Source organism: Hemitrygon akajei, chromosome 31, assembly GCF_048418815.1.
Source record: "Hemitrygon akajei chromosome 31, sHemAka1.3, whole genome shotgun sequence".
NCBI lineage: Eukaryota > Metazoa > Chordata > Chondrichthyes > Myliobatiformes > Dasyatidae > Hemitrygon > Hemitrygon akajei.
In genome coordinates, this window is record NC_133154.1 from 15,825,359 (window position 1) to 15,836,089 (window position 10,731).

A 10,731-nucleotide genomic window follows, 5' to 3' on the forward strand; every position below is an offset into this window, starting at 1 on the left:
CCTACGCAAAAACAGCATCAGCCCCCTCCACCCTCCATCCGTGCAATAGCAAGTCCCCAGTAAAGAATGGTGGTCTGAAACCTGCACTGAAATGTCCTCCGGAGCTTCCAGTTGCGTTCTTGGGTATCCCCAAGGGCTGAAGCCCCCTCTGGCCCCACTGAGGGTGGCCCACCACAGACCTCACATCCGCTCCAGATCCACAACCATCACCGAGCGTGGTGCTCTGATCCAAAACCCCACTTCACGACCAGAACAGCTGACACTCACCGCTCCCAGAGAGAGGGGATTTGGATAGCAGTTCCTCTCCTGTGCCCCATGCCCCTGCTCCCAGGTAACTCTGAAACATAAACTGTCCTTCCAGGTCTTTTCACAGTCAACAGCCTCATGGAGCGAAGTCATTGGATGGGACGTCTGGTGCTGCATCAGTGCCGGGGTCCAGTGTATAGTGACCATTGTTCCAGTATAGAACACACACATTTACACAAACGCGCGCACACACACACACACTCTCTCTCTCTCTGCCCACAGCTCCACTGGAGAAAATGCTCAGTGACGCAGTGAACTGAAATTTCCAGCCAGCAAGCAGGACATTCCACCGCGCTGAATCACTTCCTGCTCCTTGCCAGAATTCCCAAAGGAAAGGGCAGCCACACTCCACCCCAGGGCCAGTGCCAGTGCCAGGATCGGACCACTTCATCCGTACAATGCCCATACTGGAGTGGTAGCGACATTGACCTTGTTCTGACAAAGGGTTTCTGACCTGAAATGCTGACTGCTTTTCTCTCTGTCTCTCCCCACAGATGTTGCCTGACTCGCTGAGTGTTTCCAGCATTTTCAATTTTTATTTCAGATTTTCAGCATCTGCAGTCTTTGTTTTGGTTTCCAGAGGGGGTAATGGAATCACAGACAAGTGTCCTTCTGTTTCCACAGTCCCAGGACACCACTGACAGTGAATTAGAGGGATGCCATTCAAAACAGCTGTCACAGAAAGTGTCGACATAATTCTTCTTTCCCAACCTTTATTCCTGCCGATTTCCCAGCATCATCATTTCCTAGTCTAACAGGAGGAGAATCTCATTGAAACTTACGGGATACTGAAAGGTCCAGATAGCGTAGGCGTGGAGTGAATGCTCATTAGTGGGAGCGTCTAGGATCCGAGGATACAGCCTCAGAATAAAGGAACAACTCATTAAAAGTGAGATGAGGATGAATTTCTTCAGCCGAGGGGCGGTGAGGCTGTGGAGTTTGTTGCCACTGAGGGCGGTGGGGGTCAAGACATTGGGTATTGGTGTTGCTGTTGGGGTTACTTTATTATTGTCACATGTACCAAGACATAGTGAAGGGCTCGTCTTGCACACCCTTACGCCGATCAGATCATTACACGGTGCGTTGAGCTGGTGTAAGATAAAACAATAACGATGAAGAATATTGTGTCGTTCTTCCTTTCTGTCTCGTGGCGCATCGGGGCAGCAACCTTTCCGCTTATTATCACTTTTGTCTTTTTTTTTACGAGGCCGAGTTGCTTGCTTGACTCTCAACCCGGCACGTGATGGAAAGGGTGCAAGGAACTGTCCGGACTCGAACCTGGGACCACTCACCTCCAAGTCCGGTGCTGATGCCACTATATACCACAGGCCGGCTACAGTATAGTGTAAAAGCTACTTGAAATGTGTGGTGCCAGTGAATGATGAAGTTCCAGATCGTAACAAGTCGACTGTGAGGCCAAGTGTCCATTAGAGAGTCCGATAGCCAGTGCGGTAGAAGCTGTCCTTGAGCCTGGTAGTCTGTGCTTTCAGGCTTTTGTGCCTCCTGCCCAACAGGAAAGGGGAGAAGGGATAATGTCCAGGCTGGGTGGGATTTTTGATTGTTCCGGCTTCTTTACCGAGGCAGTGTGAGAAGGGCAGACGGAGTCCGTGGAGGGGAGGCCTGTGAGGTGCTGAGCAGTGTCCTCGACTCTCTGCAGTTTCTTGTGATCATGGGCAGAGCGGATCTGTTCCAAGCTGTTATGCATCCTGGAAAAATGCTTTCTGTGGCTCATCAGTGGAAAATAGTGAGAGTTGTTGGGGACATCCCAAATTCCTTTAGCCTCCAGAGGAAGTAGAGGCAATGGTGAGCTTCCTTGGCGCTGACATTAACATGGTTGGACCAGGGCAGGCTAGTTGAAATTGATAGGTTTTGATTGGACGAGGGGGAGGGGTGAAAGGTTAAGGGTCAGGGGAGAAGGCACGAGAATTAGCCATGATGAAGTGGCTTGTACAGATTAATCTTTTCCTGCTCCTAACATAGATCTTATGGTCCAATAGCATACTCCAAACACGCACCTCATCCTGACTTGGGCCGCAGCAGGAGAGAGAGGAAATGTTGAGCAGCAGGGGTACAGGGAAAGGGCCGAATGGGATGATTCCAGGCCAGAGGTCACGCTCAGCAGGGGGAATGGGAACGAACAGGATAACAGGCTGGTCCCTGAGATCCCAGAGGTTGAGGACAGTCTGCCAGAGGAGAACTGAAGCCAGAGTGAGTGTAGCTTTAAGGGAAGGGGATAAGATGTTCAGAGTTTGAAAGTTTAAAGTTCAAAGTAAACTTATTATCAAAGTTCTGTAATATATGTCACCACATACAACCCTGAGGTTCATTTTCTTGTGGCCACACACAGTAAATACAAGAATCACAGCAAAAGACTGTACCCAACAGGATGGATGAACAACTGATGTACAAAAGACACAGAAATGTGTAACTATAAAAGAAGAAAAAAAGAAATAATAATAATAATAATAATAATAATAATAATAATGTGATGAACCTTTGCACAGAATTACCACCAAACACAGAGATAATGAATTTTTGGTTTAACATCTGGTCAAACTGGGTGATAATCAAGAAGCAGGCTGTATTAGGGAGGGAAAAGAACACACACAATCGAAGAAATGTAGACACTTGAAATCACAATGGATATGCTAAAAAAATTATAAAAAATACCCACAACTAGGAAAGTGCTGGCAGTGATTATATTCATAATTATTGGTATAAAAAATTTACTTGCCTTCATCTGTAACTGTTAACACATACCAACAATTTTCTTAAAAATCCTGAAAAAGTGCCTGAATTTTTGACAGCAGGTGAAATGTATCTCTTACCTAAAGGAGAATGCACAAATGACCCGTCAAAATATCATCCCATCACTTGTTTACAAACTACATATCAAATTCTAGCGTCATGTATCTCGCAACTAATCACCACTCACTTAGGTAATCACAGTATACCTACAGTCTTCGAGCATCGTAAATCAGTGAGTTGTTTGTTACGTCTCCCCTCTCGCTGTGAAACGGGGACACCTCTTTTTCCCTTATTAGGGAGAGAGAGAGAGCCTGTGGTATGTCGAATTATCGGGTGAACAAGTAGTTTTTGGGGTACTGTAAATCTGTGTCTTTGTTGATGCTTTGCTGCATGCTCGAGCGCTCGGTGGAGGTTGATGCTTTCTTGCTGGTGGGGGTTGTGGCCTTACTGCTGCTTGTGTGTGGGAGTGGGAGTTGGGGGGAGCTTTGGGGTTCTAGGGTTTTAATGTCATTCATTTTTGGGGCACTCCCCTGGTTTCGTGGATGTCTGCAAAGAAAAAGAATTTCAGGATGTATATCGTATACATTTCTCTGACATTAAATGCACCTATCGAAATTTATTGAAGAGCAGGAAGGATGCCATAAGGGTATGAAAGGATGTGAAGAACAACTGATAATAGATTCTATAATTCTAAATCAAGCCCATTGGAAAAGCAGAAACTTTTTCATGTTGTTATATTGACTACCAAAAGGCCTTTGACTCTGTCCCATACTCCTGGTTAGTAGAAGTTCATAAAGTATATAAACTACACCCAATACTTGTGAAATTCCAACATCTGATGCAACGTTGATCTACTATAATTACCCTATCTATTAATAACCAAAAAAGAGCAACCACTGTTATCAAAATAAACCGAGGAATTTTCCAGGCCAACTCTCTAAGCACACTGTGGTTCTGTCTAGCTATAAACCCGCTCTCTAATTTACTGCATCAGGTGAAAATTGGGTATCAAATCAGAGACTGACACACCTTTTATACATGGATGATTTGAAATGATACGTTCCTTCATCAGTAAAGCTAAAGCAATTAATTTGAATAGTAGAACTACTTTCTAAAGATATAAACAGGAAGTTTGGACTGTATAGGTGCAGAACATTAAACATAGGAAAAGGTGCAATAGAACTAGCAGAATATAAAATATGTCCGATTGATGAATATGAAACATAGGGTATAAGTATCTGGGATATCAATAAGCAAAGAAAATAGATCATAGTGTGATAAAGGGAAAACTTTAAACAGAATTTACTTAAGAAAATCTCCCAAACAGAGCTCAATAGTTAAAATATAACAAAGGCAATAAACACTTTCACTATACCCATATTAACATATTCTTTTTGGTGTCATATCTTGGTCTGAAACCTATCTGGAAATTTTACAAAGGAAAATAAGAACTGAAATGACAAATTTTAGAAAGCACGATGTAAACTGGAATGTACTTAGATTTAAATGTATCTAGGACAGAAGGAAGAAGAGGAATAACAGACGTTAAAAATTTACAGAACAATCTGATAAAACCTCTAAGGATATATTTTCATCTATGAAACCAGGATTCAGCAATCCACATGAGCATATGCAATTCTGGTAAGGTCACACCACTAAACTTAAATGAAAGCACAACCCAGAAAAATGAAGAAATCATCACTGTAGATGAAAGAGTTAACCAATGAACGAGCATGACCCTTCATGGAAGACATCCCCACGATCTGAGTAGACTAGGTGTCTACAAGGAAGTATCAAATGCCTGGCTCCGGGTTGAAGACCTCCTCCCTGAAAAAGAGGGGTTTCTTGTGGAAATAAAGGACCAGCTGACTGACACAAAAAAATATCAAAATTACATAATAAAAGATCAACAAATTCAAGATGATAGATGCAGGAAATGCCAGGAGAAACCAGAAACAATCTAACTCATTATAGGATCCGGTAGCAGTTTAACTCAACCTGATTACTTACATGGGTAAAATCAAGAGGCAAACGTCATTCACCAAAATCTTACTTTAAAATACAAACTCATAAAAGACACCATATCTTATTATAAATACAAACCTGAACCAATTTTAAAGTCAGAGTCCTACAAATTATATTACAACTCATCCATAATACAGTTAGGACAACCGATAATAACTGTTCAGATATAATATTACAGAATAAACAATCAAGGACAACTCATTTATTAGATACAGCCATTCCCAATACACACAACATACAGAAATCAATAAGTAAAAAACACTGGAAATATACTGAATTAAAAGAGGAAATTGAAAGACTATGAAACATGAACAGAGTATATATTGTCCCAATAGTAATATCTACAACTGGTATCTTCTCAAAGTCACTACACAGTTACATTAAACAATTCAGCATACACAAGTTTCTGTAAATATCCAGGAAAGAACATTACTAAACACCACTGGAATAGTCTGAAAGCTTCTAACAATTGAGAAATGAGTGTGCTTGGCTGTGCCTGTACCTCAGGTTTTACCAGCTAGAGGTGAGAAAAAATAATTATATAATAAAAAATAATACTGTAATAAATAAACAGTAAAAATCAAGAATGTGAGATGAAGAGTCCTTGAAAGTGAGTCTGTAGGTTGTTGGAATAGTTCAGTGATAGGGCGAGTGGAGTATTTCCTCTGGTTCAGGAGCCTGATGGTTGGAGAGTAATAATGGTTCCTGAACCTGCTGGTGTGGGTCCTGAGACTCTTGTACCTTCTTCCTGAAGGCAGCAGCGAGAAGATAACATATCCTGAGTGGTGGGGTCCCTGCTGATGGATGCTGCTTTTCTGTGACTATGTTTTGTGTAGATGTGCTCAGTGGTGGAGAGGGCTTTACCTGTGATGGACTGGGCTGGATCTGCTACTTCTTGTAGGATTTTCCATTCAAAGGCATTGGTGTTTCCGTACCAGGCCGTGGAGATCTGAGGGACAATCCTTTCTTCACCGGGGAGTGGTTGGAATCAGAAAGGCACAGGCTGAAGGAGTGGTGGAGGTCAAGACATATTTAAAAAGTATAAGCTGTTCCTGGGTTACAAACACACGACTTACTTACACCCTGGCAGCACGAGCTCCTGTAATGTTATTACATTCAAAAATCCGACATATGTTTGTCCTAACAATGGCATAACTAGTTTTAAATACAAGAGGTTCTGCAGATGCTGGAAATCCAGAGCACATACACAAAATTCTGGAGGACTTCAGCAGATCAGTATCTATAGAAAGGAATAAACAGTCAATATTTTGGGCCAAGACTGTTTTCTGTGTGTTGTGGCAAAACTAGTTTCTTTTCTGACGAAGGGTCTTGGCCCGAAACGTTGACTGTTCGTTTCCACGGATGCTGCCCAACCTGCAGAGTTCCTCCAGCGTGTTGTATGTGTACGTGTAGTTTCTCTTCTCTCTCTCCACTACCAGTAATTGTTCTTCCTTATCAGTCCGATGATCACTTGATGCTATTCAATACAATACCATATCAAGTGTATTTTCCGACCATATGATCAGAATCAATTTATGGCAATCTGTAAAATGAAACCTGTTCTTTATCCACTGAATGCCCTGTACCGTGGATGAGCACTACAAGTAACGAAGGACGCCAGAGAGCTGGTAAACGGGATTCACACACAAAGTTCTGAGGCTCAGCACGTCAGGTAGCATCTACGCAGGGAAATGGACAGCAGATGTTTTGGGTGAGACGATTTATCAGGGCCAAACGTCGACTGTTTATTGCCTTCCACAGATGCTGCCTGACTTGCCGAGTTCCTCCAGCATTGTGTGCGTGTGTGTGTTGCTCAAGTTTTCCAGCATTTGCAGAATCCCTTGTGTCCCTGCTAAATGGGATTACCGTGGATGGGCACTTGAAGGTCAACATCGATGTGATGGGCTGAAGGACCTGTTTCTGTCCCATCTGATTCCATGAAAAGGATCAAGGTGGTTGAATCCACAGTTCAGACTGTGTTCTCTGGAGTTAAGTGGGCAGTTGCAGCTCATTAAGTAACTTCAATGCAAATCTTGTTACACAACAGTCTTATATGGTCCCGGCTGCTTCTCAAAGAGAAGTTGGAGAAACTCAGTCAACATCTATGGGGGTGGTGGGCGGGGAGGGGGGAGGAACATAGTGTTGGGGGACAGTCAAATTTCAGGTTGAAACCCTTTACTTGGCTGCAGGTGGCAGTCAGGGAAAGAAGCGAAGGGGCAGAGGATTAAATAATGAAGTGAACGGTAGGCCTCAAGGGGCTACGAGGAGCAACAACAGAAACACAGCAGCAACTGTGGTCCAAAAACGTTGGGGCAACAGAAGCTTTCAGCTCAAGCCCAGAGTGAGGGGTTGCACCCCCTTAATGTGGAAGGGTCCCTCATCCTCCAGAGTACAGAGGAGTGAGAGATGACCCCGTCAAAAAGTCATTTCGAAGTTTGACAGAAGGACGGCTGTCTACAGATGCAGAGACAAGGTCCATAGTCTCGGGGTAAGGGGCTGGAATTTCGGACTGCGATGCCCGCCTCCCTTACAGCTCCAGTAATCCAGGATCGATCCCACCCTCCCATCTTGTGTGTTTGGAGTTTGCACACTGTCCATTGTCTGCATAATGGAATTCAATGCAGACAAGTGAGAGGTGTACTTTGAGAGGACAAAGTGGGGGAGGGCTTACACAGTGAACGACAGAGCACTGAGGAGTGTGGTAGAACAGAGGGATCTGGAAATGCAGATCTGTAATTCCTTGAAGGTGGTGCCACAGGTAGATAGGGTCACAAAGAGAATCTTTGGCACATCGACCTTCATCTGTCAAAGTATCGCGAACAGGAGTTAAAGTTGTCTAAGATGTTGGTGAGGCTGAATTTGGAGTAGTGCGAGCAGTTCTGGTCACCTACCTCCAGGAAAGAGAAGACTGAAAGAGTGCAGAGAAAATTTACAAGGATTTTGCCAGGACTTGAGCCCCTGACTTACAGGGAAAGGTTGAAAAGGTCAGGTCTTTATTAACCTTTCCCTATATTTGATAGAGGTAAATAAAATTATGAGGGGTATAGACAGGGTAAATGCAAGCTGCTTCTTCCACTGAGGTTTGGTGAGACTAGAACTAGAGGTCTGAGGTTGGGGATGAAAGGTGGAATGTTTAAGGGGAACATGAGGGGCAGCTTCTTCACTCAGAGGGTGGAATGAGCCGTCAGCACAAGTGGTGAATATGGGCTCTGTTTCCACATTTAATGGATAGGTAACTGGATGAGAGGGGTATGGTCCAGGTGCAGAATAAGAGTTCAGTACAGACAAGATGGACCGAGGGTCCTGTTCCTCTACTGTAGTTCACCGTGAACCTGGTTTCCCCTGGTGCTCTGGTCTCTTCCCATGTCTCAAACACACTTGGACTGGTAGGTTAACTGGCCACTGTAAATTGTCATTGCTGTAGGCAGCTAGTACTAGAATTGGGGGCGGGGGGGGGGGGCCGGTGGAGTTGAGGGATGTATGGAATAACACAGAGAGGGTGGTGAATCTGTGGAATTCTTTGCCACAGGCAGCTGTGGAGGCCGAGTTGATACGTATATTTAAGGCAGAGGTTGTTGGATTCTTGATTGGTCAGGGTGTGAAGGGATAAAGAGAGAAGACAGGGGATTGGGGCTGAGAGAGAAAATGGATCAGCCATAATGAAATGGCAGAACAGATTTGATGGGCCAAATGGCCTAATTTTGCTCCTATATCTTATAGTCTTAATGTGTGTTAGAATGGGACCCATGGTGTCCCTGGTATGAGAGGGATTTCGCAAAGAAGCATTGATCTTTTGGAGTTTCGACCTTGCTGACAAATACATTTATGACCCTATCACCTGTGACACCACTTTCAATGAATTACAGACCTGTATTTCCCGGTCCCTCTGCTCTGTATAAAAGTGTTTGTGAAAGTAGTGCTTGTGTCAAGATACAACATTGGAATAATGGTCTATTCTTGTCAAATGCACGGAGACAGAGTGAAAAGCTTTTGTCTGTACTCCATCCAGACGGATCATGCCATCACAGTTGGTGAGTACATCCAGGTAGCAAAAAGAAAACAGAATGCAGACTATTCTGTAGCAGCTACGGAGAAAATTCAGTGCAGGTGAACACATAAGATGCAAGGGATATGGTGAGATGAACTGAGGAATGAAGAATTCATCACAAACCACAAACTGTTCCAGCTGCTACCACCCGGGAAACAGTACCGCAACATAAAAGCCAGGACCAACAGGCTCCAGGACAGCTTCTTCCACCAGGCCATCAGAATGATTAATTCACGCTGACACAAATGTATTTCTATGTTATACTGACTGTCCTGTTGTACACACTATTTATTATAAATTACTATAAATTGCACATTTAGAAGGAGATGTAACATAAAGATTTTTACTCATGTATATGAAGGATGTGAGTAATAAAGTCAATTCATCATGAGAGTTTCCAATGAGGGGACATAGTTACAATATGGGGGAGTCAGTTAATGTTGAGGAGCAGAGGAACTTCCTTGCGTCGGGGGGATGTGGAGGTTGGATCACTGGGAGGTAGAAACATTTTTAAAAGATTGAGGAATTCAAGGCTGTAGGGCACAGCCATGGAGATCACTTTAAAGACTCTATCTTGTTACTTCATGATCTTGTTATTTATTGCTATCTATTTATCTAATTGTTATCTTCTGTATTCTGGTTGATCTTTCATTGACCCTGTTATAGTTACTATTCTATGTATATATATATATATATATATATATATATATATATATAGAATATGAGTATGCCCGCAGGAAAATAAAACTCAGGGTTGTATGTGGTGATGTATACGTACTTTAATAATAAAATTTACTTTGAACTTTGACAACTCCTGTTCCGATTTCCTTGTACTCTTGTGGGATGCTGTATAAACCGACGCACACTTGAAGGGCCAAATGGCTTCTTTCCTGGTCGTAAGGAAATACGAGAATAATTGAGAAGAAATTCCTTCTGATGAGCTATGCTCCTTCGTAATGCTCTCCCCCTGGGTGCCGCAGATTTTCCTTCCCTGAGAGAGAGGGAGAGGGAGAGGGGACAGAGAGGAGAGTGGGGAGAGGGGGGAGAGAGGAGAGTGGGGAGAGGGGACAGAGAGAGAGAGTGGGGAGAGGGGACAGAGAGGAGAGTGGGGAGAGGGGACAGAGAGAGAGAGAGTGGGGAGAGGGGACAGAGAGGAGAGTGGGGAGAGGGGACAGAGAGAGAGAGAGTGGGGAGAGGGGACAGAGAGAGAGAGTGGGGAGAGGGGACAGAGAGGAGAGTGGGGAGAGGGGACAGAGAGAGAGAGTGGGGAGAGGGGAGAGAGAGGAGAGTGGGGAGAGGGGAGAGAGAGGAGAGTGGGGAGAGGGGAGAGAGAGGAGAGTGGGGAGAGGGGAGAGAGAGGAGAGTGGGGAGAGGGGACAGAGAGAGGAGAGTGGGGAGAGGGGACAGAGAGAGAGAGTGGGGAGAGGGGAGAGAGAGGAGAGTGGGGAGAGGGGAGAGAGAGGAGAGTGGGGAGAGGGGAGAGAGAGGAGAGTGGGGAGAGGGGACAGAGAGAGGAGAGTGGGGAGAGGGGACAGAGAGGAGAGTGGGGAGAGGGGACAGAGAGGAGAGTGGGGAGAGGGGAGAGAGAGGCTCTAGCAGTGAAA